At 44.4% G+C, this 24,301-nt stretch overlaps 1 protein-coding gene across 6 annotated transcripts in view; it reads right to left on the bottom strand.

Annotated features, from left to right (window-relative positions):
• Positions 1-24,301, bottom strand: part of zmiz1a (zinc finger, MIZ-type containing 1a) — a 126,514-nt gene that overhangs the window by 86,116 nt on the left and 16,097 nt on the right. For 4 of the 6 annotated variants that reach the window (XM_074645994.1, XM_074645997.1, XM_074645999.1 and 1 more), the window contains exon 2: positions 11,492-11,608. The exons of the other annotated variants lie outside the window; for them this stretch is intronic. The gene's annotated coding sequence lies outside the window, so the exon portion shown is untranslated. The remainder of the gene's footprint in view (positions 1-11,491; positions 11,609-24,301) is intronic. 6 annotated transcript variants of the gene reach the window in all.

Here is a 24,301-nt window from a genome sequence, read left to right as displayed (position 1 = left end):
GGTTACGTACAGAGATAACCGTGTTAACCTAAAGAACATAAACACCGGTGTGTGGTTACAGGGCTGTCAGGGCACCGGAGGGGCCAGAGGAGGCTAACACTGACAGTACAGAATCTAAAGTCGGGCTAATGTTGTCACGGCTGCCACAAAATTATAGGCAACGTCACTGTGAAAGCTCATACCACTGCGAAAATCTGGGGTTTTCCAGCCTGGGAATTACAATTGGAGAATTAAGTGGCCCCTGCTTCCTAGATTCCTTAAGTCATACAAGTATCTTGTTGAGAGATCTCATGAAACAGTCCAAGAAAGGTCAAGAAAAGTTGAGATATCTGAGGAACTTTAAATCAGAAGTGACGTCTAAACTGTTTTACATACCCACTTATCCCCTTCAGGGTTACACATATTCACACATTAAGGTAATTCCCCAGTTCACCTAAGCTGCATGGAAAGAAGAGCACCCAGAGAAAACACACGCTGACACCCGGAGAACGAGAAAACCTCACAGTTTTGGGTGCAATCCACACTGTGGGTGCACACCCTCAACCTTCGTGATAACCACCGAGCCACCGTGCAGCCCAGTGCCTTACTAACGCTCTTAAATATAGAGAAAAATAAATATTCCATTACCTCACTCCACACCATCTCGGTTGGCGAAAAACACGTGTTTGTAATCAGGAGACGGCACTCCAACAACAGATGATTGCAATCAAACAGTCAATGGCCAGCACTTAAGGCAAAAAATACACCATATTAGTAAGAAACAGAAACCCATGATTTTGAAGGAATACATGATGTTTTCAACAGATTGGTCCATTGTTCGGAGAATGAAAAGCGCAGGCACAGAAATCATGCTGTTACTTTCTCTCCTCAGTACGCTAAATGCAATGTTAAAGCAGCCATTACAACTAGTATTATCAAAAAATAAGAGGTCAAACCTTTTAGTCAACGGCTGTCAGTGGTATTTGTTATTCACTCCTGCAAATTCACAAACTATGAAACATTAAATATCCTTAATATACACTTGACAGACTAGCCGGGCTAGTTTTGGGACTATTTTGGGAGAGCAAACACAGCACACAGTGAATTTCAGCTCCACACTGTCTAACTGTGCCACCCACACTCCCATTCAGTTGACCCAGGAAGTTTAAAACAGTATGCTATTTTTATTTAGTATTTCATGTAATTTGTAACTCCTACACAAAACTGACAGACTCAGCCGCCTAGCACCATGTCTTTTCATTACAGCTGCTGCAAGTTTTCTGAAATAATGCCAGTCACTGACTAGGGCTGCCCCTTTCTTAGTTTATTACTCGACTAATCCGTCGTTTTGGTCTTAGTCGACTAACATTTCTTTTGTCAATAAGTCGTTTTTTTATGTTTTTTTCATGCTGACTTATTTCTAAGAAACTTATGAGCACATCTCTGGTAAACACAACATTTAAAGTGGTGCTTTTTGTTGAGAAACTTTTACAGATATGCCGATTAAATCAACTCATCGACTGACAACATCGTATGAGTGTTAGTCGACTAAGAATTTCTTTGGTCAATCAACACTGTGTGTATGCCCAAGCTACATTCTGGTAACTAATAAACAGCCTCTACTGCATAACACTGTATTCACCACCTCCGCCGGCAGGAGCTTTACAACAGAATCCAATAGGGCCAAGGACATACCCCTTAAACTGGTTCAACAACAAAAACCTTTTAGTGCTTCGTTTAGGACCATTTATCGGTGCCAATGCTGACTTTATTAAGCGGTACGGGGCACAATGAAAATTCCACGCTTGACGCAAAAAGGAGCAAAATATAGCTCTGCATTGAGAAAGACAGCTGGAACACATAACTGAGGGGATGATTTCTTATATTCACCCTCATTTACAGTACACCTTCAAATAACCGCCTTTGAATGTTAGGTTGAACAACGACGGCAGATGTATTTATGTATGTGCTATGAACTCATCAGTTAAAGAGGACCTATTATGCTAATTTTCAGGAGCATACTTGTATTTTGGATTTCTACTAGAAGATGTTTACGTGCTGTATGTGTAAAAAAAGAAAAAGAAAAAGAAAAAAAAACTGCTTTATTTTTCTGTGTTGCAGCACGTCTTTTCACCCTCTGTCTAAAACGCTCCGTTTGACCCCCCGAAAAGCCAAGTCCGTTCTGGTCAGCTGGCCAACTCTGTTGTGATTGGTCAACCTAAACCAAACTCTTCAGACTCCGCTCCAGCTCCGCTCTAACTAACTTTGTTTGAGGGCGTGCCAAACTAGCTGCTAGGCAGGTATTATTCAAATGTGTTACTTGGTGACATCACCATGTTACGGAAGAAAAGGCAAGACTTGAAGCAAGGCGTTTCAGGCAGTTCAGGAGAGTAACTCCCTTTGGCGTGGACTTTGGGCTTTGTAACTTTGCAGACTTTTACACGCAAAAAAACCCTATATAACACACTAAAGGAAAGGGGACAAAGCATAAAAGCATAATAGGTCCTCTTTAACAGATAAACTGATTTAGATCAACTTTATTGTCCACCTCAGTGGAAATTTCTGTTTGGCTTCTCCCAAGTAGGCCTATAGCAAAGGTATATACAATACACATAACACAACACACCATTAAAAACATACAGTATACAATAGTGCAAATGGGCAGATAGCAGCAAATAAGTTAAATAATAAAAGAGAGCACATCTTGTAAAATAACAAAGTGTTCCCTGATGCAGTCATTCTGTGCTCAATGCCTGTACGGCGTAAGGACTGGAAGACTTCTTGTATATGTTCCGGCTGGGACACTAAATTTCCCCAAAGTGTCCTTTAACTGCAGAACGGTGGACTTAAAGGTGGACCAAACAACTGACTGAAATCCTGTCTTACCGGGGAGATACCAGGGGAAAGCAGATTCAAGATGTACTGACAGAGTAGAGGAGCTTTCAAGACAGCTGCTCGAGTTTCTCTCTGTCACTCTCTCTCTCTCTCTCTCACACACCCATGCAAACACACACTCCACTCCCTCTCTCCTTTTTAGCCAGTGACAGCAGGCACCCAGCGATGACATGAGGAGTGTCTCTGGCAGCCAGTAAGGCAGCACTAAACAGACAGAAATATCTGCTCTGACAGACGGACAGACCGTCACCCACTACGACATGCATGCAGCTGTCACTGAGCTTACCGCTCCTCTTCCCACCCCTCTGGTTTGATTCCCTTTATGCAACGCTCTGCACTCTGAAACAGTGTTTCCTCGTTTTTTTCCCTTTCTTATAGCTATAATATACTATTCTGAAAAGCTACACCTACATTTAGGACATTGTGCTTGGCTCTGCTTGGCTTGAGGCCAGAGAGGAGGAGGTTCAGCTTTCATGAGGCCAACTGTTGAGCACACAGCCACCCTCCACTTGATCAGCGTTGGCCTGCACAGGTCTAGCCCTTTGCCCCTTTCATTTACTCCTTCTTTTGTTCTTTCTTTCTTCCACACAAGAATCTGTTCTCCCTCTCTCTCTCTCTCTCTCTCTCTCTGTCTGTCTGTACAGCTCTCTCTTTCTCAGCCTACAGCCGTTCTCAATTAGGAGGGTCAGGGAGCGGAGCGGAGAATAGCTCAGGCTCTGGTATCTGGAGCTGGAAGGACCCAAAGATCAGCAGCAACAAGAAACCACTGCTATAACGCGCTGCGCCAAAAACCAGGCTGCGGCTGCCTGTGTGTTTGCATGATGCGTAAATCTGCTCCGTGTCAACAGGTTGACGGTGACCTCTGACCTCCATATTTAAACAGACCATGAATATGACAGAGCAGCTAACGTTGTGATTGGCGCAGAGCTGTCCTTTCCTGCTGGAATATAATTTATATCTCTCTGCTGATCAATTTAAAGAGTCTGGTATTAAAACCAGGCTTTCCATTATCTGGGAAAATCTGTTGAGAATAATTCCCTCTAAATTGAATTGTATTACAATAGGCTAAAATTAAATTTCCACATATCCTTCAATTTAAAAAAATTAATCTTCATTTTTTTAATGAATGTGTAGGCCAGTGGTTTCCAAACTTTTTCATGTCAAGGACCCCTCAACTGATACATATTAGACCACGGATCCCCATTTGATGTAGTTTTTGCTTTTAGATGTTGTATTACAGAAAGTGCATGAAACCCATGACCAAAGTAGTCATACATTCTGTCATTGAGTAACTTATGGATGGGATTATAGTGAAAATAAACAATTCCCCTTTGTGCTGGGGAACCCCTGGAACCATACTTGCCAAGGCTCCCGATTTTCCCGGGTGACTCCCTTTTTTCATTGCCCTCGTCAGGTTTCCTACCAGGGTCACAATTCTCCCGTATTTCTCCCAACTTAAGGCAAATTTTCGCACATTTTTTTTTCTTCTATAAGCTCTACTGTTTCCACCCGGACAACAATAGAGCTACACCAAATGTAGTTTCCCAGCGGAAGAGAGCAGTCTATACTCGCGACACAGTGCAGTTTGAGCTCACGTTTGAGCTGCCCCCCTCGCCGCTGGGTTCAACGCACACCGCAGCGTGCAGCACCCATAGTTGGCCTTTGCTCGACGTAGCGGAAAGCCGTCGTGGCGCAGTGGTGCCGTCGCACGTTGTGTCTGAAAGGGCCTTCAGTGAGTGAGAGACGGGGAGACAAATGGAGAGAGCTAACTGAAAGAAATGAAAAAAAAATTATAAAACTGATGAATATTAGTTTATGTCAGAGATTCACCCAAGTTTATGCCAGAGGGGCAAATTATTCAGTTTTCTTTCCTGAGAATTTAAGGTAAAATTAAAAGTTTAACATAAAAATGCTGTTCCAGTGTACTTATTATTTTGTTATTTTCATTCTTTTAAAGTCACCAAAATGCAGGAAACAAAGTCTCTGAAACTATTTTTTTTTCTGTGGGAAGGACCCCCAACCCCCAGCTTTACTTTTGTAACCCTCCCTATTTTAAGGTCTTAAGGTTGGCAAATATGCGCGGAACCCCCTCAAGGACCCCTGAGGATCCCCAGAACCTACTTTGAAAATTAGGTTTTCAAAGTAGTCGTAGGCTATAGGCTAGCCTATATTACATTTGTTTCATTGTTGCTTCACTCTGATAAAGCGCACGCTCGGATTGAATGCCGTAGCCTGCCTAACCACCATAACGGCTAACAGCGAAACCAAGGAGGTCTAAACCCAGCAGGTCTAAACCAAGCAGGTCTAATGACAATGACGACGATGAGTCTGAGATGCAGTCTGAAGTTTTTGAGTTCAACAAACGGATCATATTTAACCGGAATTTCTCCCATTTGTCCGGGACAATGAAATCTTCCAGGACACATGCACCGGCATGCAATTTGTTTTAACCAGAGACCCTGGTTAAAACAATAATATATCACTCACACACTCATTCCCAGGCAGGCACACCCACGCTCCATATCGTCGCCCCATGTAGAGAGCTACTTTAATTGCTTTGTTTCAGTGGTCCCCTCTGAATGGGAGAGAAGCTGGGGGCTGCAGTTTACAAGACACATCTGCAGGTGTTGCATTTCAAACTGAGAAACTCAAGCTGCGAGAGAGAACTCATACACTGCTAACACAGGCACACAGATAGAGGAATATAAAGTCTCTTCCTCTCACATATCCACAACACACACTGCAGGTGCAGCACTGTTCACTATACTTTTCCCTCCACGGCATCCGGCCTGAAAATGCTGGCACATCTGAGCGAGGTGAAATTGAAAATCAGACGCCTGTGTCTGTTTCTATCAAAGCACTGGCTTTAATGTGAGACAACAAGAAAATATATGACAAGACAAAGCTGAGGTGCAGTATATATATATATATATTGAGCACTGACGTGTCAAATCGAGAAAGAATGTGCTTATCAATGTGGCGGATGCTTCCCAGTAGGCACCGCACACTAAAAGTCTGACAGAGCCATAAATACCGCCAACTAATGTGGCTTAGGGGTCATGTAGGTTTTAGATAACCTCTCCGTGGCCGGTACACTTTGTGAAAAACTACTTTGTTGCCACAAAGCCGCTTGTACACAGCATCTACCCCGTGGACTCCTTAGAAAAGAGCTCATTCAGAACTATTTTCACCCATTTAATTCGAAGAGAGCAGTGTCACTATGAGAATCAAATCTGTTTGTTATACTGAGAGTCGAGTAGTTTGGAGGATCTTGGGTTGCGTGTCTCCTAATTCACTGAGAGAAAGAGCAATCAGCTAAGCTTCAGATGGCATCCGACAGACGACCGATTCAATCTCCTTTTCTTCAAGCATCCCTATTGTAATGTTCCCACACACTGGCGTGCACTGACGCATTGCACACATTTCTGATAATCTATGCAAATAGGCCACAGATGGACGAGTATGCATCTAATTGGGAAACATATGCATCGCACTTTTAAAAATAATAATTCTTACATCTCCCTTTTGCTTTGTGTTCTCATCCCATTTCTGTTACCCCTTCATTCACTCACTCACTCAGAGTTACGTGCGAGTGCGACGCTGGCGCCTTGCCACCGCCATTTGTGAAATTATTCAAATGAGGACACCATGTTTCTTTTGTTTACTGCCTTGAATGGCGACACGGAAACAAGGTTGGAGCACTCATGAACGCCATTTCTCACTCTCACTCTACAACTGCCACCTCCATCGCGCTCCCTCTCTCTCTCTCTCTGTGAACGCTGCTGCCGCCGCATTGGAGGAACGTCCCCGGCATTATGAGAAGCCATTAATGAGTGTGTGGCGTGGCGCGTTGCGATGCGTAGCATATTACAGCCATTCATCAGGGCCGGGAGACACTTGACAGGCGGACAGCCAACAGGTTGTGTAATCATATAACACAGCCGTGTCAGGCCTGCCACGGCTCCGTGTCCCATTCAGGCCTCTAATGTTGTTTTCCTCTGGGTAATTGACGACGGCAGACAGAGAGACCCAGTGATGGATAACATCATGGGCCGACTGGTGCAAAAAGATGGCGGCCTACCGGAGTGATGTCATTTCGGATTACATCAACATTTGGAGATGTTTAAAGGAAAATTCTGGTTTATTGGGTCTGATTTTGTTAGTTTGGGCCAACATTTCTATTGATCATGATAACTTTGTACTCCCCTTAGTAATTGCGGAGATCTGGGAACATGATGAAATCACTAAAGTAAGTCAGACTGGGCAGTGCAACCCAAATATTGGTAATATAAAATATTGGTATCTCTCATTGCACAGAAAGAAAAAAATCAAAGTTGAACCAGAATTCTGTTGATGTTGTCTGATGTTGATGGCCAAAAGTGAAGATGGCGATTGCCAAAATGCAGAACTCGATGCTTCAAAACAGCAGTCCACAAACCAATTTGTGACGCCGCGGTACCTACGTCAACTTCTTATATACAGCCTATGGTAAAATGTAACCTTTTCCCTACCTTTGTTCACTGTTCCAAACAAGTTTGGTTAGCCTGAGGGGTTGTTTACAACCTGTATGATCACCTGACCACTCCTGTTTCCTGCCCCATCTGATTCTTTTTAGCAATGTCGCCTAGATCTCAGCAGTACAGAATTTGATCTCTACTATTATATAAGAGATGGACACACTGCACCCAAGTTGTACGTACAAAACCGGAATATGCCTTGACACAAAGAGAAAAGGCGAGAGGACAAAGTGAGGTTAACGCCCTGATGCGTCCTGATCTATTTTGGTTGCACACTAAATCCATGTAGGTATATTCCTTATTAGGTTTAATGAGTCATAATTGTGTCAAGGAGAAAAAAAAGTCTATTAAAAGGAAATCATTTTCAGACATTAATCTAAGTAATTGCATTAATTATGTCTAAACATGCCCAAGTAAAACTGTTACTCCGGTAATTATAGTGTACCAGGAATGCCATCTGACGCTGAGGAATGTGTTGCGAATATTCCGACTCCTCTTAACAACACAACTCTCAGCTGCATCAGAGAAGTAGAGATGGCCCTGAGGCGGTGTTAGACGTTGTTAAGGATAGCAAGTATCCTCACACAACCTGTTCTGCTCTGTCCCTGAGCTGGAAAAGAGAAGACAATGTTCTCTCTCATCCTCCCACTCTCACCACTTTATACCTCTGCTTGTTTGTGAGATGCCTCTTGCAGCACACGATCCAAAAAAAGGCCAGCTTGTGTATGCGAAAAATGGGCCGTTAAGACGATAACCACAATGAGTATCACCGGCGAGGATAAAAATACACACATTCCTGTCTTTTGAATATCATCACAGTCTGCTAAGCTGCGGCACCTCAAGACTCTCGTTCTCTGCGGAGCGATACTCCTTAGAGAACGAGAGTCTTGAGTAGACTCACATTGTCTATCATAATATGTTCGTCTATGTCTCTCACCCGACATACAGTGTGACATCTATATACACAGAAAGACACAGGAGCTCATGCCCTTCTATCCATCACAGGAACACGTTTACCTCAGAAAAACTTAAATCTCGAGAAGAGAAAAGATGGAAAGAGAGGAGGAACGAACAAAAATGGAGGGAAAGAAACAGTCAAGAATGAAAAAGAAGGCCGGGAATGGGATGCTGATTCCCTTGGAGTGAGCTAATCCCTAAGAGCGCTGACATCCTTCGCTTTATCTAGGAATGCCATGTGGCGCGAGGCACAGACAACACGCCAAAAGAGCCTCACACTCACACTCGTCCCCTACATCACTCGTTTGAAAACGCTCTTTACATGAGCAAACGATACGAGTCGATACAACGTCAGTATCGAGTGATCGACAAAATTCAAAATTGAATGACGAGAGAGTGGGTTACGAGCAACATATTATTATTCTCTTAACCTTCTCCTCAGCACCTGATTGCGTCTGGGCAGGGTTTAGGTCATTGGTTTCCCCGTTCACACTACAACACACGGCTGGAAATTTACAATTTATCTACTCTGCAGACCATTTTGGGTGTAAGAACTGCCAGCTGTATATACCCACATCGTAGTTTTTGATATGTAGTTTGGAGTCGGATTTCACACATTGATAGCGCCACCACAGTACTAGACAGATGTATAATTGTACATGATCAGGTTGTATCGTGCTTAATATTGGCCGCAGCAACTGTCGTTTCTATTCTTTCATTTACTTTGTGATACAGAGCGACGGTTGGAAGGCTCTCATGACTGATTAGGAGACTATTCTGTGCAATCGGCGTGTTTATGTCACGTTCATTCTAGGGATGCACCGATCTGACTTTTCAGTCCCGATACCGATAGCGATACCTGGGCTTTGGGTATCGGCCGATACCGAGTACCGATCTAATACCAGTGTTAAATTAATAAGCTGTATACCTTACTTTGTGAAAGTGACCGGGATCATTCTTTTGTTTGTAAGGCAACATCAGGCTGGACTTAAACATTGCTTTCCTAACTTGTAAAACTAAATGTAACAAATAAATATATAGATATAAATTTAGTGAATTTAGTGAATTTCTATGTATTATTAAAATAATAAATTGTCGGTGCATCCCTAGTTTATTCGCTGTGATAGAGAGCAGTGATCTCAGTCAATAGAGGGCTTGCATTGGAGATGGCTTTGTTAGGCAGATTACTGAGCTTTTACTGAACTTTCACTCTCAGCAATTTCTGCCAGCATTGGAAACTTGTAGGAGAAAACACACACAAGCAGCCCAAGCTGACATAGTCGCCATTCCCCAAAGTGTACATTTTTGAGGAGGTGCACGTCAATTACAGCGTAGCTACAAACGGCTATGCACGTAGGCTCCACAACTAAACCGTGACCCTTTAATGCAGAACTGAACATTTCACCTTCAGTGTGGACACAACATACTGAAGGAATCCACCCAACCAGTACACACTCACACACAAACACACACATACACTTCCTCTCTCCTCAATCTCAACCCCGTCGCCTCACAAACAGCCACAGTGTTCAGTGTCAACAGTGGTCACACTATGTGGCGCTAACATTAAAAATGCATCCAATTAAAGCTGCAGGGGGAAAATACTCCTCTATAAACTGCAACAGTCTGTAACATGTTTGCAGCGATGATAGGCTTTCTAAACACATTAAGCCAGAGGAGCTCTGTACATTACTCATCCTGGCGGGCTGTCTGGCCAAATTCTCCCTCAATTGCACAGTTGTTTGATCAACTGTTGGTGCGCTGTGCATGTGTTAATGCGAGAGAAGGAGAAAAAGAGAACAGATACGAGGCCGTGGATGCCGGGCGAGCCGAAATGCAGTACCACAGCGGCAGACGAAACGCAGCAAAACTTGTCTTCCTATACTTTCATGTGTGCTGTCAACATTCTGCAGCTCTGTGCTGTCGGCTGGCAGCGTCGCTCTTTCTTTTTCGCTGTGCGCTACTTGTCACTCTGCCGATGGTTCGGCGCACGTGTATTTGGGAGCGTATGTGTGTTAAACCTGTCGCTTTTCTGTGCTCTGACGTCCGTGTGCTTATCGCTTTGGCTGATCCCTGCTAGTCGCGCATGTGCGTGTGTACAGTATCTGTCTGTCATATACGTGCACATGTGTGTGTGTGTTTGTGTGTGCGAGGCAGATGTTCCCCGGGCGGTGCCATTGCTCAGGGTTCACACACACACACACACACACACACACACACACACCGCACTATGGAAGATTAACAAGCACTTTATTTATTTATTTATTTATTTGCTTCCTGGATCTTCCCCCACCCACCCTACAAAAAACACCACCACAATCCTCCTTAATCCCTGGTAGCAAAGAATACAGGAGGAGAGTGTAAAACTGGAGCTAGGTGGCAGGAGTTTTGCTCCACTATGGAACTACTTTAAAAATGAAAATCTGGTTTAGGGCCATGAGAAAGATTTGAAGTGAACATGCACTTGACGTTTAAATTTGAACTCCTCAAAGTATCACATTTCGCTGGGATAGTGCAGTGCTGATAATATTCAATTCAATATCAAATTACTATTATAATAGGCCACTTAAATATCTACAAAGATCCAACTAAAAGCCAGAAGAAATGTAGATAATTTAAGCTTGAGATTGGAGTTGGAAAAGTTTGAGTTGACAGTCATAGTCTAGAAATGTGCTAAATCTACATTTGAATTCACTTTTTGTCACTAGAAATCGGCGTTAACACATGAATCATTTTCCTTATTCCCCAGTCCTGTGTCTGCCCACTGTGAAAAAGAGAAAAATGTATGTTTTCTGGAAACAAATGGTTCTTGAATCATAGCACCATGGTTTTGTGCTATTCTCCAAGTATTGACACTGGCCACAGGCTTCTCGGCGGGGACTGGCTGGGTTTTTTAGGCCGAGCCAAACGAGATCCTGCACAGCTCCTCATAAACAGCAGCTGCAGACTGCTCGGTTCCCAGTTCCTCCCCGGCCGCCAGCCCAGGAGGGTCCAATCAAAACCAGCCACATTACTCCCTCACTTCGCCATTGCGTGCCAAGTCTGCTCCGTGTCGGAGAAAGAAAAAAAAAAAAAAAAGCCAGGACTAAACCGAAGAGCGTGCAGAATCGCCGAGCTGTGGATTAAAAGAAAAATCAGTTTACCTGCGCGAACTCTGACCTCGGTGGTACTGCCGCTGTGGTTGGCCGCCCCCTCCCCCACCCTGCCCTTCATGTATTCCTCACGCACGGTCCTTCACTGACCCCTCCTTAAGCGGTGATCTGAGGGGAAGACAGAAGAAAAGGCTGTTAAATTTCTTTTAATGGAATGCCAGGGAGAAGCTGGTTCAGACGGAGGACAAATGTATCACAGAGAAATACACCCTGGTGTTGAAAAATGTATGCAGGAAGCCATGAGGGAGTTTGCTATACTGCCCCATTTACTCTACCTCCTAACCCTGCCGGAGAGCCAATGAACCAATGAACAACTGCACCACCTATCACAGTGCCGTGCCTGTATACTGCAGCAGTCCTGTATATCCCCCCCACCCCCCCATGCGACCCCACCCCCCCACTGCACAGGAACAATGTCCTTCCTAAAGGTTATCAGCAGCCTGGCGCTTGGTCAGCCCTCATCCTGAGTCCATTACACACACAGTGGCTAGATTCACTGCCTTAATACACCTCTCTTAGTCTCTCCTCACTGCTTCGCTGCACCCTTTACAGGCTGATACAAATCCAGCATAGGCCCAGAACACACATACACAGGTTTTGGGATTAGCCTACCAGCACATTGCCATTCTGTCTCTAGACATCTGCCATGCACTTCAATTCAATAGGTGTTAAGTTTCATTAGGAAAACTGATGAAATACCACATTAGCCTGCATATTACACAACCTCGATTTTAAAACTAGTAAAACCCCTGTCCTTTCTCTCTCCCTTCCCTTTGCAAGACTTTTTTTTTTAGCTATTCTAGTGCCATTAGTGGTCAAAAATTACATTCGTTCCATACCTATAAAATGACCAAATACCTATAAAACTAACAGCATTTCCACCGAGCTCAGCTGTACTTTGTGTTCGGTGCTAACAAGCAAACGCATATTTCTAAACAGGCTTAACTGAGATGGTGAACCAGGTCAATATACGGTATCAGTATGTTAGCATTGTCCCTGCGAGGTCAGCCTGCTGATGTTAGTATTTAGCTCAAAGCCCTCACACAGCCTCTAGTGTGGACGCAGACTCTATTCCCTGTCTTGTTTTAGGATAAGAAACATTTTAAATTTCACATTCAACATACGGTAAGTGTATTGTCACATTTAGAATATATGAAACTACATTTAAAATGTGTTTTATAGTAACAAATGGGTCAAATAACTACATGTAGGGGTCACTTTAGAGGAGGAACATATTTAGCAGCTACAGAGCCAGATATTCTTCTCAGAAGTTGGTGGAGACCAAAAACAGAGATAAAAGAGAGAGTGAATATAGGACCTATACGTTCACCACAACAACTTTATAGAGTGAAAAATGAAGAAACACAATGATTTTTCTGTGACCGTTAGCAGACCTTAGCCTTTTTTTGAACTCTCCTTTTGGGCTCGTCATCTCCTTTTCTGACCCATCTATTGTTGCAATCAAGAATGTCCTTCCTTATGAATTTATTTTCCTCTTTCACTACTTCCTCTTTTTACTATGTGGCTAACTAACTCTAACAGAAACACTGTAAACTGACCGGTACAAAGTCGCTTACCTAGCAACACTAAGGCTACAAACAACCCATAATACGACACTCTCTTTGCAACAGGCACACTCACACTAATATGAAAGACACCAGCATTTGCACTATTTTCAGATAAAAAAGTCATATTGATGTATACAAAAATAAAAACAATCTATTATCAAATATCTACTGTGAACTATCATTGAAGAACTTTCATTTCAGATGAAATGAATATCTGTAATGTCTTTACAATACACCTGACAGAAAAAACATGAGATGCAAATGCAAACGACAGAAAGAGTGACTAACAAGTTGATTTAATTCAGTCTTTATCTTAAGGTCTTCTGGCAAAGACAGTGCCCCTAGGAAGACACACCACTCTCTTTTCTCTTCCATTGTTTCAGCACTTACAATCTCTACCACTGGTACAAACGAGCTTCCTCTGCTTCAGGCTGCCCTCGTGGCCATTTTCCAAGAGGTACAGTAGTTCTTGGCACTTCTAATCAGATTCGAAGAACTTTTGGCCAGTGGGACAGAGTCATTTACATAACAATACGGGGAAGTAGAAGAGATTTTACGCTGGTAATACTGGAAGGAACTACAACAACAAGTTAATTGTTTCCATGTCTGTCTACACCTTGGGTGCAGTTTATCTTTTGAAAACTGACATGTTTGATCAAAATCAAGATAATAATACGCCACATTAAGTGGATTTCCACATGGCAGGAGTTTACTGAAGTTACGATGAAATTAAAGTGTTGACACTTAATGATTAAAATGAAAAAAGAACCATGGACTAAAATATGAAAGTTGCCAAAAAAGTGCCGAAAATGATTATACTCAAGACTAAATCTAAAACATCTCCTATTGATTTTTAGAACAATACATGGATGGTTTAAACAGGAGGGGCGTATGGATGGAACGGGGCCCCCCATACATCTTAACACCTGCTCGTTCATTCAATCCACGAGAAGAGGGGAGCATACTGAAGAACATACTGTGGGAAGAGGGGGTTGATTTTGGACTGGGGCCAAAAAGAAGAGGACAGGGCGGAGGAGAAACCCATAAATACGCAGGGAGGCGAGCAGGTGTCGCAGACAAATGTGATTTACAGGGTCTACGTCCCGTACAGTGCTGACAGGTAAGCCTATTAGGTTGATATTACCCAGCTATAACACGCACCGATGGACCCTCTTAAAAACGTCTGTGCAGCGAGTGTGTAAAGGTTATGGGTTTAAGAGAAAGATTAGAATATCACATTGTTAAGTTGGCCATACATTAAGTTCTGAAGATGAATTTATTATATTAAAGCTGATTTTCATGATTTTATTCATTCTATTACATCTTTTTCTCATCATTTAGTAACCAGAGAGGGATGTTTAGCTGCCTTGAGGTCAGTAAAAACAACAGTTTTATTACAGCAGAGGACTGGCTTCTAAAGTTTAAGAGCAAAACTGGGCAAATAGGTTTTCTCATACTCTGAAATGACATCGGGCACTAAAGCCAAAGAGTGCAAGAGAGAGAGAGAGAGAGAGAGCTAAATACTGAGATGGCAGTGCATTTCTGCACATCGGAAACTGCCGGGGAGCAATCACCGAAGAATGCAAACGTTTACGAGAAACTAAATGCACTAGAACATCGAGCGGAGATCTGCAATCGGGTTCCGCTTGTAATACGGCACGAGAGACACGAGACTACACGAAAATTGCTACCACTTGAGCGGCACACTACAGATGGTGTTGAGAGCAACACAGCACAAAGCAATGTGTTCCTTAATAATGTGGTGAATATTGCAGTGAAAGGCTGAGTGCTTCGTACGAGCTTCTGCAGACTCCAGACTTTTTTTTTTTTTTTTTTTTCTCCTCCTGTCAGAAGTGTGAACTCTTTCATCCCGGATATAAGAGGCTGCGGTAAAATCCTCAAAGAAACTAATCGTGTTAAATGAGGTTTGTGTCTGTATCCATGACTTCTGAGTGTGTGTGTGTGTGCGTGTGCGTGTGCGTGTGCGTGTGCGTGTGCGTGTGCGTGTGTGTGTGTGTGAAGGGGCTGCGGGGGGTTATAGGTGCCTCTGAGAGACTACAAACTCCTGTCACCATTGAATCTAAACTCTGTGTCAACTCTCCACTCGAGCCACACGTCTCCTGTGTGTCATAATCGTGCTTGGTATTACTCTCTTAACACTTCAATCCTGGTAATCGTATCTGATGATGTGGCTGTTCATTGACTGAGATAAACCAATTTTCTGCGCAAAGCCTTTAAAGTGATTCAAATGCTGGGAGATGACAAAGCCCAAGTTTTCCTGTTAAAAGCCCTTAACACCACGACGTTTACTTTAGCTTCCTGGGGGGAATCCTAGTCTCGAGCGGCTGCTCAACTCATCCAGACAAGACACTCACTCACACATACACACACACCTTATCATCCAAGGCTGAGGAAGCAGAGGAGCTATAAAAGCCCAACCTCATCTCCTTAAAACAGGCAGGGCTGTCCCTGGGCGTCTTAACACAACTCATCAACTGTTAAACCAGAGAGAGGCAGAGCAGTAAAAATCAATGCCCCCCAACATGGCAAACAGCAGTCAATGATGTTAGGTGGAAGAGGGAAGAGTGCGAGAATTTGCAGCAGCGTCTGGAGAGGGAAGGAGAAAGCGAGCAGGAGGGAGGGAAGGAAGGGAGAAAGACCATGTTAAGCTAAAAGCGGTAAGCTAATATATGTAATTGATTACCTCTATGCAAATAGAAGAACTCTAAAGACCAGAGAATGCAATTTAAAGCAGCAGAGTCTCTGAAATCGATTGGCGCTGTGAGTGAGAGAAGCCATTTCCCTCTAGCCAAGATAAAACACTTTACTATGAGCTGTCAGATACTTATCAGGAGGAAATTAGCAGAGGAATACCATTTTCCCAAAACAAACAGGTCAAGTGTTTCTCCTCCTCGAGTGGTCTCCCCCCTCTCCTTCACTCTCTCCCGCTCTGATATCATCATCTGTTATTTCCTCCCGTTTAAATGCCAACAGCGAAGGAGGCCGCATTTCATTCAAACAGATCATTTGTAATAAAAAACCCACACAGGTTGGCCCCGGTTCGCCGGCAGGAGCAGGTTGTTGTTTGAAACAGAGAAGACGGGGTCTCCGGTTCGCCTCGGCTCCCGGGAGCAACCCCAGAGGCCTGCCAGCGCCCGCACGTACACTCTGACGCAAGTCCGTCCCGGATCTCCGAGCCAGATCTCACCAAAACAATATTTGCGTTTTTTGGCCTGCAGTGTGTGTTCCTGGCTGAAAAGAGGAAAAAAAAAAAAAAAAAAAGAGAAAGAAAACACTCGTAGAACAGAGCACAAAGAGATGTCGAAGCAGGCAGCAGCCCACACAAGACAGCCCTGTCGGAGAGAGAAGAGGGCGGCTCGGCGTCAACATCAACACCGGTTCTGCAGTCATCGCTCAGCAGGTAATTATGATAACAACGTGTTCCCTAGGCAGCTTCTCTCTGATTTAGTTTCCAAGCACTTACCCTTCCTAAAATCTCCTCCCGATAACATCTGATACGATTACAAAGTCAAGATCCTTTTCAAGGAGCGCCCACTTACGTGCCTCTAATTTGCTGTATAGTAACTCTCCCTCTTGTGACTGCTCAGTGATGCTTCTCATCTTATTGTGTGTGCTTAGTTATGATGTTGCGGCGTTCGCATTTTCATAACATTTGGGGGAAAATGTCATGACATAACTGAACCTCACCTACCAGCACCATCTGTTATTGAGCGCTCCGCTGCCTGCTATTACCTCCAATTGTAAACACAGCCGTGCCACATGGGGAAATACATCATTTCATTGTGTCTGTTATCATCCAGTTTGAACAGTGGGAGTTTGGCCCTGAATGGAGTCGGCGGAGTTGACCCTGTGATTACCTCTGCGATGAGGCATTTTCCTTGGCTGTCATCACGGCCGACCCCTTAAAGAGCCAGCGCTGCTCAACAACCTTAACGGCAACAGGGCTAGGCTGTTGACATACTGAAGACATTTAAGATAATCCCGGAGATGTCTCTGTGTTTTCCAAGATTACATCTTCAAAGGGGAAACGCGGTCAGCAGCCTCTACTTGAAAGGGAGAGAGCGATGCGGAGGGCTCTTGTTCTGAAGGAGGGGGTGGAATAGCTAAAGAATGCAATCATGGTTTTGGAGTGGAAGAAGGCCTGTCCTGGCTAGCTAAACTGGCGGGTGGTGGAGAGGAATCAGACCCGAGAGAGAAAACACACCTGTTGGACGGGACAAAAACAGAGGGAGGTAAAGAAAGGACTCTCACCTGTGCGACCCGACAAAGGCTGTAAATCACACAGTTCATCTCTGGCCCAGCCCTGCCTTTTATAATGTTGGATATGCTGTCACGTTGAGGTTTAATGGTCGGGTTTAAAGGTAAAATACACACAACACAGTTCAAAGAATTAGCTGAGTGATATTAGCCTACAATATCATTACTTTGTTGATATATAATTTTCTTTAGTGTTTTCTATGGATGTGTTGTGCTTTAACCCACACTGACACCAACACACTGCTGTTTCATTCACGCAGAGCTAGCTCCACAACAGATCATTTCCAAAATGCTTTAAAATGTTTAATTAAAAACATCATGACCTTGTGTTTTAGTGTGGGTGAGCAAATCTGTGTTTTCTGAAAACTTGGATAAATCTAAATGGATAGAAAAGTGGCAGGGCTTTCATAATGCTTTCAAAACAAGACTCAGTCAAAACCGAGTATACGGCTGGACCGTGTACGGTCAGTCTGTGAATTTGGGACTAAATTGTTACACAAATAATCAGTGGTCATGTTGTTGTATGTTGTATGTTAAATACAGCGGTACATGTCCACCAGGTCCGGCGAGGACGCTAGGGGACGCACTGCTCCACTCAACTGGCTGTTCAAGCGGTGACGTACCCTATCGTGAAATGCATGTGATTGGTCCCTGGTTTTCTGCTCGCCATTTCAAACAGGAAACAACATGGCGGCCTGTTTGTAAACTTATTCCGTCTAAACAATCCACCAAAATCTACTTCTAAAAAACATTTGAAGGAAGAAATAGGCGATGTCACTGCTGAATCTCATTTCATTTTACAACTAGATCGCCTAGTTTCACATCTTGGTTCAAGTTTCGTGAGCCGGACGCGTCGTGCTGGACGGGCTTATTTGCATTGTGGACTGTTTCCCGCCTTTTTATTTTGAAAGAGCAACGGCCAGCGAGGAAACTCCAACACTCGGCCGACCGATCGTGTAACTTCATCACTCACTCAGTCAGTCACTCAGGGACTTTTGTCACTGTTAGGGTTGACTCTCTGCGGTCCAGCCAAAAATGGCACATATGGTTGTGTCTTATATTGCTTTCAGGACTCTTTGTGATGCTTATTTTATGTTTAATATAGCCAATCACAAAAGGTATATTATAAAACAGGTATATTTAATTGACATTGAATCTGAATCTTTTTTTATGTATCTTTTGCAGGCCTTCCAACTTTGTGAAAGTCCAATACTAAATCACTTGAGTACTCCTTTAAGTATTTCAGAAAACAATCTGAAATGTATGCTAGTATGTGCTGGCGTGGACAGAAAGCTTTTGAGACAGATCGTCAGGCCTATCTACATCAGTGTGGGCTAAAGTGATCTTTCGGATCAAAATGTGACAAACAAAGTGTGGTGGTTTGCCAAGTAAAGAAAAGTTTGAGTTCCCTGAGGGAGGATCTGTCCTCTGCATGTGACCCATCCTGACTATTTAGGACTTATCAGCTTCCTGTACTGTGGGTGCTGTAACTCCAGTGATCATGGCTTAACTCTCCCACAGTGATGCGCTTGCTTTACATACTGCATCATCACAAAGCATTTTTAGATACTTTGCATGACATCTGTGAGCTGCAGCCTGCGCGGCTACTTTACATCTCCCGGCACAATACGAGCATTAGAGACGCAAAATGAAATGTGTCACACACCAATTGCTTAGGAAGTATTGAATGAGAGCAAGAAATTATGACTCATATCTGCAACAAATGTCAGCAGTGACGTCCTCGGTGGCTGTGAGCGTCTCTTAATGACTCACGGAAGTGTTCGCTAACGTGGCTCTGACGGACATAGAAATCACTCAGCGGCATATCTTTCCAGCCGCTGACCGGGACTGTGAGAACAGTGGGACTAATTACATGGCGGGAGTATTTTGACACGGGGGAGAACTGTGAAGAACACAGAAGTAATAATAGCATGTTCTACTACAGCAAGCAGCGGGGCAAAAAAACTGAGTGCTTTCTTTCTGCTCAGTCCTCCATCTCAGCTGGCTCTGTGACATCATCAGTGAGTCAGCGACCGGAGCCCGGAGCTGGGATCAAAAAGCACAGAGTGAAGTCTGTCTATTATCAGCTGCACATACTGTACGCCATGAGAAGGCACAAACACCCAGACAAACCGGCACAAGTCACACAACCAGCAGGAGGCTATTTTGAGCGGCGGAAGAAAAACAAATATGTCATCAGCGGGGAGGCTGGGACTGTGTAGACGGATCAGTTGAATCATAATTGAGTCTCACAGAAAGGAACTTATTTTAGAATGAGCTCCAGTAAACAGCAACGTAAGTGTAGGCAGACAAAGCAGCATTAGGTATAGCGTGGTTCCTCTGAGCGAGCTCTGCGGTGGGCCCCTCCTCCGTCCCTCCAGCCTCACTGGCCACGGTTGAAAAATTAATGCAGCAAACTGACAACACTTAGGGCCTCCCTCTCTCTCTCTGTCTCTCTCTCTCTCTCTCTCTCTTCCCTCCCCATGTACCAAACAGGATCAATTACCAAAGCAGGGCTCCACTCAGTAGCGCTAAAGAAACAAGAGGCACTCTCCATCACAGCTGTGTGTGTGCACGTGCAAGAGTGTGCAGGCAGGCTTATGATGAGCAGAAAGAGGAGGAGGAGGTGGTAATAGTCTGTTTGCTTCTCTCTAATGACAGCGGCAGAGTGGATTAGTGAGCCTCCTCCTAACCCATCAGCATCACTCCTCCCAGTAAGTGACAGAGCATGTAAATAACCAGTTGTGGCCACTAGCAGGGGGGGAAAAGAAAAAGGAGGGAGGCTAATAAACCGGGGAAGGTCTAAATGTGTGTGAGCGTTTCGTCCGCGCGCCTTCATTTGTATGCAGGCGGAGATTTCGAGGAGTTCCATTTCTACAACATCAGCCAAGTTATTCAAATGCAGCACATCTGACTGGAGAGGATAACATAAAGAAAGGCATCAGCAGAAATGGCAGCAGGCAGTAATCCCCCGGCCAGGCCACTTGTGTTTGTCGCGCAGTCAGGCAGCCGCTGTCAGCGGCGGCAGCGCCCATACAGGCCTTATCAGTGGCAGCCATAGGCCTCTTCTAATAACCCTGCTGATGCTCTGCGGTGCGAGGACGGACAGGGAGACGGACAAACAGACAGACAGGTTTCACTTCCCACTTAAAGAAAGAGCCTGAGCGCCAGGTATCAGCCTGTCGCTGTGTATGTGTGTGTGTGATTCATTTTGTAGCGTGTAATGCTCTTCTGACAGCTTCATACACGCTGTCACTTTCATCTAAATGCACTCCAGTGTTGACCGCCCCGTCTATTAACCCCCCCACCCCTTCCTCCCCTCCTCCACACACACACATACACATTTTGCATTTATGACAGCGTTGTCTAAACTCGGGCAAGCTGGCGCTGCAGCCCCAGTAGGAGCGTATCTGACTCCAGCATCATTATCACCATTCAGAAAGGTCAAGCGCAGTGCTTCCAGCCTCTTCTTTGTGATTTATGCCTTTGTGCTATTACCTCTGTTCACATTAATCTCCATCTGTAAATCTAATCACACCGCCTCACCATCGCGGCTCCCCGGTGCTCTCAGGACAGAAGCCGTGGCCGACGGGAAACAGCTTATGTAAATACGCGGCTGTTGACACAAGACGGGCAGCACTCGGTCGGCCCGCTGCCGTGACGCGTCGATCAGGGCGCAGATAAGAGCAGCCGTCACTTCATTGTTGTTTCTTTTCATTTACTGTCACCGTTCATCTCCGTCTTTACATCCTGATATACGTTTCATATCTCCGGGAGTGTTTTTTCTCAGCTCATCTTAAGAGACTGAGGTTGTTGTCACTGAAAGGAATGAAAAAAATGCAGACACAGTGCTGCGGGACTCAATTTGTAGTCAATGAATAACTCAAATATTGACACCAGTATATGAGGGTGTCACTCAGATGACGCCAAAGAAAAGAGCAGCTCCCAGGCGCTCACGTGAGCCAATAATCATTACCCACAGAAAGGCTCCACAACCGATTGAAGCGTTGTGAAAACATCTACTCTCGCGTGCCTCGAAGCGGCCTTGGAGCACTTCGAGCGGAGTGCCCGGACGCCACACGCAGCATGAAGACCTAATAAGGTCTCCTGCGTGAAACTACAGCTGCGCTGTACGAGAGAATTCCCTCCGCAAGGGCTGATGGGAACCTTGGTGATGACACATAGAGAGAGAGAGAAGCCCGCCAGCCTGTCAGCTCGTCTCGCGATGCAGCTCAAGTCAGCACTCAGCTCAGGAGAACTTCTACTGCTGCTGCACTGACACGCACTCGTACACTGGCTGACACGAATCTCCAGCATCACTTCAAACATCCACTCAGTCCCTCAACATCATACTCGACATGTGGCGTGTGTGAGAGAGATTCTCAGCATAAAGAGACAGGCTGAATCATTCCAGCTATTAAATTAGATATTGTGTGGCACACAACCATCTCAAGATAAATGTATAGGAGAGCAGCAACGTTTTGGCAGCTGCACCGGAAGATGAGCTGTTAAAAGGTCATATTAAACCTGCAGTAGGCAGAATGGTTTTGGCATCATTGGGCAAAATTTCCAAAATAATCTTTCAGCATATTGGAATTCAAGTGGTCTGAGGGAAAACTAGACTTCTGCACCTCCTCATGGCTCTGTTTTCAGGCTTTAAAATATCTAGCCCAAGACGGGAGACTTTGGCCAATCACAGGTCCTTTCAGAAACAGAGCGTTCCTATTGGCTGTTCATTCAACGGAGGCAGCTGTCAATCACTCGCGAACTGTAATGTCTATTTCTCACATAAAATGTTGTCAGAAACATCTTGTAGTGTACTGTTTAGTTGTAATATGAGAAAGTTTGCTCTGGCTGGTGGGCGGTGCTTCATATTTCCTCAACTGATCTCAACATGGCTGCCGGGTCACAAACGTTCCCATTTTCCAGCTAAACAGTACACTACAAGATGTTTCTGAAAATGTTTAAGGTGAGAAATAGGCATTACAGTAACAGAATATTGATTCATATTTGATCAGCGCTGCCTAGTTTGACCGTTTGATTAGAGTTCGCGAGTGATTGACAGCTGCTCAGAGACTCGGCTCTGATTGGTTGTTTTCCTCTAGTGTGTGAAATCTTGCAGATGCCATTAGGAGCACCGGAGGACACCAGAGGACACCGGAGGACACCGGAGGACACCGGAGGACACCAGAGGACACAGAGGACACAGAGACACGTGATTTTTTTCAGATTACCTGTCTCATGCACTACTGTCATGATAAAATGACTGTTTTATAAAAATAACTTTTTCTAATCATATTTGCTCCAATTCTACCAACTTCTGCTTGAAGTTTGTTTGGCACAACAACATACATCAATTTCCTGTGCTGTTTCAAAATGTCTATCCAACCTAATATCTAAACTTAGCCAAGCTATTTCCGTTCTAGACATATTTTCATTCGATTAATAAAACATAAACCTGTGATAATATCAATGGGAATTTTATAAATTATGTCTTAGAAGTCTTGAAACGCTTCCCTTTGATGAGAACAGATAACAAAACAACAAGCTGATGCTAATTGTTGCAATCTGTTGCAAGGCATCGCCTTTTAAAATGCACAACGTACAAGCGCCGGATGAGTGGAGAGCTTTAAGGAATCAATACAAAGCAGCCCTAATTCCTTTGACAGATATTATCAACTCAAGATTTCAAGATGGTGACTGATATTTTATGTGCCACCAAAATGCAAGGAAGAGAGCCTTTAATAATTGATGGTGCTGGAGCAGGGAGATTTTTAACCGCTCTCCTCCTGTTATCAATCATTAATGGAGTTTCCATCAAAAACACTTCGACCCCTCAAGTATCAAATCTCTCTTGAAGGTGGAGGGCCCACATTCAAACATCCCACTTAATCAAAGGGCACACAATGTGCTCTCCCCTTCTCTCATTTTCGCTTTGGCGCAAATTAGGATAATAACGGCACAAATTGCAAAATTGTTCACGGCGTAAGTGTAAAAGTAGGCATTTTAGCTGAGGTCTTCTTGTGAGTGATGAGGGTTAATGGGAAAATTCTAAATGTTTAAATCACAGGGGAGGAGGAGGGGGAAAACAGCCTGCCAACCGGCGTCTTTATTTTCTGTCTCTCTTTGCCGTATATGTGCAGAGCTGTTTAAAGCTCCATCTACCCATCTGGCTCGCTCTGCTCTGTAAAGCTGCAAGGCCCGCCCGGTCAAAGTCACACAGGACAGGACGCGATGTGCATCAGCGACACTCACAAAGAGCTTTTACACTGATGTTACCCTTTAAAAAAAAAAAAAAAACCACAAGGTTACACACAGTGCTGCATGTGCACGTAAAGCTGCACACACACACACACACACCAGTCAGCTAGAGTTTACTGCTTTGGACTGACTTTAAGGGATCAGCCAAGATCCTCCTATCTCAAAGTCCACCACCCAGCTGCGGTTGCATTACATCTCCTCCGCCACATACACACACACACAACACTACATGAGCGCGGCAGCTAAGTGATAGCACAAATGATAGAGTATTCCTAATTACCCATCAAGATGGTTTTGACAGTGTTCTGTGTGCCAGTGATCAGTGTCATGGCGCGGTGCCAGCAGCGACTCGGTCCTGTTTGATTTGTAGTTGCAGCTGAGTAGCGGGCGGTACACCGGGAGAGCTGCAGTGGCACTCTTTCACTTTCTCTCCCTCCCCTTCCTCCTTCTGCCACCCCCCATTTCTCTCACTACCCCCCCCTCCACACACACTGTCCTGTTTCACTGGCCCGACCTTGCCTGTCATCAGTATAAAACACCTTTTCCAGGCTGCTGCATAACAGGCGCACAGAGAGGACACGAAGAGGATTCTTCTAGTTTGAAGAGTTCAGGTGCAAAAGTGAGCAGGATGCGTCTTTAGGACACAAGGCTCTGCTTTCATTTAAACACGGACAGAGGCGTGCATGCATATTGC

The sequence above is a fragment of the Sebastes fasciatus genome, chromosome 9 (genome assembly GCF_043250625.1).
Source record: "Sebastes fasciatus isolate fSebFas1 chromosome 9, fSebFas1.pri, whole genome shotgun sequence".
Taxonomy (NCBI): domain Eukaryota; kingdom Metazoa; phylum Chordata; class Actinopteri; order Perciformes; family Sebastidae; genus Sebastes; species Sebastes fasciatus.
Note: the sequence above shows the minus strand (reverse complement) of the source record. Positions and strands in the feature narration are given on the sequence as shown.